Source organism: Haliotis asinina, chromosome 1 (assembly GCF_037392515.1).
Source record: "Haliotis asinina isolate JCU_RB_2024 chromosome 1, JCU_Hal_asi_v2, whole genome shotgun sequence".
Lineage (NCBI taxonomy): Eukaryota > Metazoa > Mollusca > Gastropoda > Lepetellida > Haliotidae > Haliotis > Haliotis asinina.
The window spans coordinates 66,734,954-66,743,016 of record NC_090280.1 but is presented as its reverse complement, the minus strand read 5'-3'; positions in this window follow the sequence as shown (position 1 = coordinate 66,743,016).

The following is an 8,063-nucleotide window of genomic DNA, read 5'->3' as shown; positions in this document are numbered from 1 at the left end:
GAGAGCGTATGTGTGAGAGCGTATGGGTGAGAGAGTGCATGGGTGAGAGACTGTGTAGGTGAGAGTGAGTGTGTAGTTGAGAGAGTGTACGCGTGAGAGAGTCCATGGGTGGTGGAGTGCACGATTGTGTGCGTGCGTGCGTGCGTGCGTCAGTGTGGTCATAACGTTTGTGTGATTGTTTTCTCATATTTTATTGTACTGCTGCGATACTCTGTGATTTTAGTGTCTCATATGCCATACGGTCGGATGCGTTTTATATTTAATGTATGTATTTATTGTCAAAGCACGTGACCCTTTAATAAGCAGTTGCTGTATATGTGTTAGGAGATATAACTCTGAAAAGGCAACGGGCTACCGTCTGTGTTAGAATTCTACGGGACAGCAGTTTCCTTTGAATGTGTTTGAAGATAAAACTCTACCAAACAACGGGTAAAAGCGTGTGCTAGGAGATAAAACCGTGCTAAAGAGCGGATACCTCCATATGTATCAGGTGACAAAGCTCTACATGGCAGCGGGTACGTATGAGTGTATTAGGAGATAAACTCTACAAAACAGTGGGTACTTACGTGTGTATTCGGGGAGAAGCTCTTCAGCGTAACGGGTACCCCTGTGGGTATTAGCAGATATAAACTCTTCAACGCAGCGGGTACATGTGTGTAGGAGCAGGGACACTACAGTGTTCCCAGAAATTATTGAGAAAATCTTTGTTTTTTTTTCTAATGATGCTAAGATTGGAAAAAGGGCTTTCACTATGCACTAAGCATACTAAATAAGGGAGACAACTCTTGAAGGCTTAGAAGGCAGCTCATTACGTCAAGAGTTATCTCCCTTGTCTGAGCAGACGGCTTCCGGTGTTGACATGGCAGAATTTACAGCAAGAGAGAAAAGAAAGCTCATTCTAGATGATTTTGAAAGGGGTGAGGCTGATGCTAAAGTGTTAGCTTGTAGACATGGTATTCCTCTGTCTACAGTTTACAGAACTTTGAAGAATATTCAAACAGGAACCGGGATAGAGCACAAAGCAGGGGCAGGTCGGCCTAGGAAATTCAGTGTTGTTGATCGCCGAAGACTTGGGCAGATTGTGAGTAGGGGCAAATTGAAAAGTTTTGAGAACATCAGAAATGAAATGATTAGCAGAGGAAGTCCCCAGGTATGCAATGAAACAGTTAGGCAGGAATTACAGAGACTTAATTGGGTGAAAAAAACGTGGAATTCCCTCGCCGTTGATGAAAGGTGTCGGGCTCATGAAAATCAAGATTGGGATAATGTTTTCTTTTCGGATGAAAGTTCTGTTTGGCTTTTCCCTAAATGTGTGAAAATTTGGACCAAAGATACTGTCAAACCTATCTACCAGTGACCAAAACATAGCCCGAAGTTTCACATGTGGGGTGGCATATCGGCTCGCGGAGTGACGCCATTGTGTTTTCACGGGAAACTTGACAAAAGAAGGATACGTTGACATTCTAAATGGTCGCCTTCTTCCGACAGCACAAACATTGTATGAAGACGATTGGATTTTCCAGCATGATAATGACCCAAAACACTCTGCGCGCTACACAAAACAGTGGTTGTCGGGCGGAAATGTTCAAGTTTTAGACTGGCCCAGTTACAGCCCAGACCTAAACCCAATTGAGAATGTGTGGGGAGTCATGAAGGACAGAATAAACCAAAAGGGACTGAGAAATATTGAAGATATGAAGGCCGAGGTGGTCCAATATTGGGATACCCAGTCACACGATTACCTACAAACTTTGATGGGTAGTGTGCCTAGGCGTATTCAGGCATGCATTGCTGAGCGAGGAGGTCTACCAAAGTACTAAAACAAGACTGAGACTGTAAAAAGATGATGTTTTAACATGTTTATGTAAGTAAAACGCAACATGATTCTCAATAATTTCTGGGAATACTATATATACAGATTGTTGTAGATTATCTCTGGTAGGCGTTACAATTATGCTGCAGTTGATCTTTAAGTGAAAGGTGAATGACAGCAAATGACGAAATACAAAGATATTTCATTGTAAAAACGGTTCCTTGTTATTCGTTATGCACGTTATATAGTGTCTCGAAACGCATTGACACTCACATAAGGTGGACTCGCATAATTCGGTTCATGAATATTCTAATTAACCCTGAAAAGAATTCGAATGAAGTCATTACAACGTTGAATGACAACAAGCTGACATAGTTCATTCCAAATAAGGCCTCATATGTTACATAATTCACTGATGCAATATGACATAATTCTAATTTAATAGAATACACTAATGACGTACAGGTGTGACAACGCCCAAGCAGGTGAAATGACAAGTCATACGGGCGGGACAAGAAGTATACAGGTGGAATGATACTCATACAGGTGGGATGGCACTCCTACATGTGGAATGACGCTTATGCAGGTGGAATGATACTCACTGGTGGAATGGCAAGTCATTCAGGTATGACAACACCTATACAGATGGAATGACAGGTCATATAGGTGGGACAACACGTATACAGGTGGAATGATACAGTACTTACACTGATGGAATGACATTCACACAGGTGGAATGACACTCACAGAGGTGTGACAACACCTTTACAGGTGCAATCACACTCATACAGGTAGAATATCATCCAGGTGAAGTGACTCTCATACACATGGAATGTCCTACAGGTGACATGCTTATGGCATCAACAGAGATACAGTACATTAAGTACATCAAATACCAATATCAGTACTATGTTTTGGTTACATAGTCATTCGGGGCCCAGTTCAGGATGAGATGAAACCAATACAGGCCCCCCTAAGTAATTTAAGGAATTACAGCAAATTTGAAGGAATTGCATCTCAAATGGATACAAACGCAGCCCACTCGCGAAACAATTGCAGCGATATCGGTAGTTTAGCGGTAATAACAGAAACACATCGGCCCTATCGGAAGCAATGTCGGTAATACTGGAAACACGCTCGGCCATCTTCGGAGATTTTTCGGTCGCGAGCGGAAACTCACGCAGCAAAACATGGCGTCGTTGGAAGAAACACCCGTCTCGGTGAGTTGTGTTTTTCGTTCCCACTATTACATTTTTATACCTATCCATCTTTGACAACCCGTGTTGAATGCGTTTAGGTATAAGGTGTTGTCGGGGCAATAGCTTATGTTTTTAGGAAAAGATTGCCACTGCAGAACAGTGTCACAAGTCATGCCCCTGGAGATTGTTTACACCTGAACATCGAAGTAGTGCCGATGATTACGAACATCATGAACGTGCGCCATGAAGAAGTTTATGAGCCATAATTTTTCTTTCTATGAAGTGCAATTGACAAATTTAAACACAATTTACAAAAAAAATGATGTTATATCTAGCGCACGTTCGTAATCATCGGCACGACTTCGATGTTCAGATGTAAACAACCTCCAGGGGCATGACTTGTTACACTCTTCTAGAGTGACTATCTTTTCCTAAAAACATAAGCTATTGCCCCGACAACACCTCATACCTAAACGCATTCAACACGGGTTGTCAAAGATGGATAGGTATAAAAATGTAATAGTGGGAACGAAAAACACAACTCACCGAGACGGGTGTTTCTTCCAACGACGCCATGTTTTGCTGCGTGAGTTTCCGCTCGCGACCGAAAAATCTCCGAAGATGGCCGAGCGTGTTTCCAGTATTACCGACATTGCTTCCGATAGGGCCGATGTGTTTCTGTTATTACCGCTAAACTACCGATATCGCTGCAATTGTTTCGCGAGTGGGCTGCGTTTGTTTCCATTTGAGATGCAATTCCTTCAAATTTGCTGTAATTCCTTCAATTACTTAGGGGGGCCTGCAATAGTAACCATACACTTTACTAGACACCCTGATTTCTAATTATGCCATGGAGACCCAATGCTATGGTGGATACCCTTAATGCCTAGACACAACATGTAGTGTTAGCTGACATCTTTTCAGTGCCATTTGCTTACTATAGCTGACATCCTTGTACTGTACAAAATGCTTCTGCAGGGCATACATTGGTATTGAACCTAAGGGTACCTTTGAACTGTACCAGATACCTTTCGAAGAGAAAACCCTTGCATTGTGTTAGATACCCTTATATTGTATCATATACATACTGCAGTGGGCACCCTTATACTGTACTGGAAATCTACTTTAGTAGATATCCTTATACTGCACCGGATATCATCTATCCGGTACAGTATAAGGTATGATACCATGGCACTGTAATGTAAACCTACTAAATTGTAGTGAATAACATTATACTGTAACGGATATCTACTCCGTTGGATGTTATATGCTGTACCAGATCTCAACCGGAATGGATGCACTTGTTCTTGTTTTATATAGTAACAGATTCCTTCTGTAGCGGTTAGCATTGTTACAGTTTTGTACTGTAGATGATACTATAACAGGGATTGTACCGTATCAGGAAACTGTCGTTTTGGAGACTTTCATACTTTAGTGAACACACATATACTGTACGAGATACAGCCTATCATGGACACCTTTAAACTGTACCAGATACCTGAATTGATCTTCAGTAGCCCACGCTTGTGGTAAGAGGCGACAAACGGGATCGGATGGTCCGATTCACTGATTTGGTTAACAGGTGTCATCGTATCCCAGTTGCGTGGATTAGCGGTCATGATGTTGATCATTTGACTGTCTTGTCTAGACAATGTCTTTGCAGACAGCCGCCATATAGCTTGAATATTGCTGAGTGCGGCGTAAACCTAAACCCACTCACTCAGTACCTCAAATCTACTGCAGGGGATACCCTTATAGTATGAATGCTAAATACCTACTGCTGAATGCCTTGCACTGTTCCAGCTGATATATCCAAATATATTTGCAAATATCTGCTTTAAGAAAATAAAAATGCACCCGTTTCGTAAACATAGTATGGCATGGGCACTCATATATAATATCTTCTATATCATAAAAAACTGTGTTTCAGAGAAGATATCTTGAACCTCCTATGAGATATCGTTTTGGGAGTAGATTTTGTACAATGCCCGGACATTGACATGACGTCATGAACTTAATGACTTCACAATGCTATGATGTCACTGCACTGCATGTCTAATGGTAATTCAGTGTTGAGAGATGAACATTTTTCAAAACTAAATCTAATGAAGAATTATTTTTTATGATAAATAGAATCTCACCCTCGTGTCTAGTGATATCAGTTTCAGTTATATCAACACTCGTTGATAAAAGTAAAAATATCCCCTGCAAGCATCGGATATTTGTAACTTTATCAACTCGTGTTGATATACTTGGTATCAGTAGACCCTTTTGTGAGATTCTCTATTCATCAATAATTTTATATTGTTTTACTGTAAATTGATTCATATAAAACAACATTATTCCCATCTTCGAAGTAACACACAGGGCACGTAAAGAAAAACATAACACAAGAGTGTGTATATTTATGTCATTTTAGTAACACAACAAAAATCATTGTTAAGAATGGTTGTGATCATTATGCACTTAAGAAAATAGAAGTAAAGATGCCATAAATTAAAGGTAACAGACCTTTGTAGACTGTGTGAATGGACATGTCCTTCGAACCCATTTATCGTTGCTATACCAAAGACATCTAGAGCGAGAATATTGAAAAAAAAAATATTGAAAGTAAGTTAGCTTAGTATTTGCGGAACTGATTTTGCAAACTATTCTTACAGAATATGAGCAAAATATGAGCATTCCGCTAACAACTGTCAATGACAGCGATTCACAACTTGTGGGAAAATACGGGGAAGACTATGCCTTAAATTAACCCTTAAAAGGTCCGGATGACACCTACGTAAAACTAGTCCTCCGGCGGTACAAGGGCCTGTAACCAGTTTAATGGAATCTACCAATCACAGCGCGTCTTGCAAAGCGGGGATGGAAATTATCCAGTCGTGTATATTGTACCACAATTACAACGATAATGAATTGAAATAAGGGGCATATACTTGATCGATGCCCAATACTATAAAATATTCAAGGGTTTGAGTTGTCTTCAAATTCATTTTATCTTATGTGTATCTGGCTAAAAATGTTCGTGGAACCTTTCACCTTCACCGTAGGACTTTTATCCTAAATAGGACATACGCGAAAACGTTGATTATTGATAATATTGTTGGACTTTTTTCTTGGTTTCTTGATTTTTTAAAAATTGAACGGGTTTACATTTTGATTCAGTATTAGATAAGACACACTATTTTGTCCGAAGGAAACAGGGTTAAGAGCTAAGAGACAAGTAAGAGATCAATGATGTACGTTACGTACGCACGCATGCATACAAAACTAAATTACATAAATTTGTAAGATAACTGGTAACTACACAATTGTCAGATAAACAATTAGTAACCTGTCCGGATGATTGGCAGATATTTGTTTCATGCGCAGCCCACGATCAGAAGGTAAAAGATCATACCTCGAAAGCAAGATAATTGTCTTGCCCATAATGCTGCTTGCAATACGTGTCAATGCTGTGTGAAAGAAATACGATTATTTACAATCCTGTGTGTTTAAAGCTTTGTATGCCGTCACAAAATCAGTAGCTTTACGGGATATCCAAGGATACCAGTACTATTGATCTCATTAATAATTCTCTTCCAAGGTATTTTATGACATCAAATACAGTTTCAAGAGTTTTTTTATATAATAAACTGGTATCTGGCAGAGTACAACCATACATATGTCATAAATAGAAGAACCGATTCGATGCTGTTAATTTTGTATGATATAATATTTTTATTACTTATAGAAATATTTAAGAGACATTAAACTTCTAGATTTTCAATATAATTTCCCACATACCCGATTTTGGAACAATTACAAAAATATTGTTTAAAATTTGAAAACTATTCACACCGTAAAATATGCAGTAAAACTCTGGCAGCCATGCTTCTGGTACAAAGCCATGCAGACGTTTTACGGTGTACCGTAATTATTCATACCGTAACAAATACGGCGAATACCTGGAAGGCGGGGAAATGCTTGTGCACGTATGTTGAATAGAAATATCCATTTACTGGCGTTACTTGCACATAATAGAGTTGAGGAAGCAATGTTGGAACATTACTTATAATATAAGAACTATGTTTGATTTGCAACTACAATCGCTTTGTTATTAATAGTCGCTTTGTTATTAATACGTGAGTTTCTCTTATCCAACTTTAAAAAAAAAACAGCGTCTACATTGTCAATGTGCGGGACATGAACAGCTACAAGATAAAAGCAGATGAAAGTATCAAGTGGCGAGTAGTACCACAAATACCATTTGGGATCTGTGACACTGAGAGGTAGTATTTACGTAAATGTGATACTACTACATAATGTGATACTTGATTACACAATGCTGTTTAGAAAGTGGTCAAATGTAACATATGTTATATTTGGGGTTACACTTTCTAAGTTAAGCACACATTCTAGTATTTTTTAGTTGAGTCCCACCCGGGATTTGAAGCCACATCCTCAGATTCCTAATACCAGCACACAGGGGAAGTCGCGGTGGGTGCGCGGGTAAGGCGGCTGACTTTTTGGGTTGGCGATTAGGTGCATGTGGGCTCGAATCTCGGATGGGACTTAACGTAAAAAGTACCAGAATGTGTACTTTACCGAGAAGGTGTAATCCCAACTGTGACATATGTTACTCACTTACAGTTGTGGCATTTGACTTGATTTGGTATTCTACAGTATATGAGATGATGGTATAAAGGAGGATTGCAGAAAAGGTATAGAGATATCACGAGCACTTGTAAAGCTGTATTGTATGTACAGGTGAAGCAGTTCCATAAACTAGGAAGAACATGTGTCCACGTTGGGAAATCTGGAAAACTCTGTACTAGGCAAATCTGTGATATAGTTCCGTACACGTACATACACGAAGCTTTAATACTTTCTTCCTGTACAACATCTCTTACACACAATAATCAAGAGATTTGTAGCAAAGAGTTGTAAGAGTTTATTATGTCTATGGCCAAATCATGCGGCTATAATGTATACAGTATATGTCCAGCAGTGTAAAACACTGACCAGATAACTCCACCGCCGAGAAAGGAAAATGACCTCTTAAGCAGACG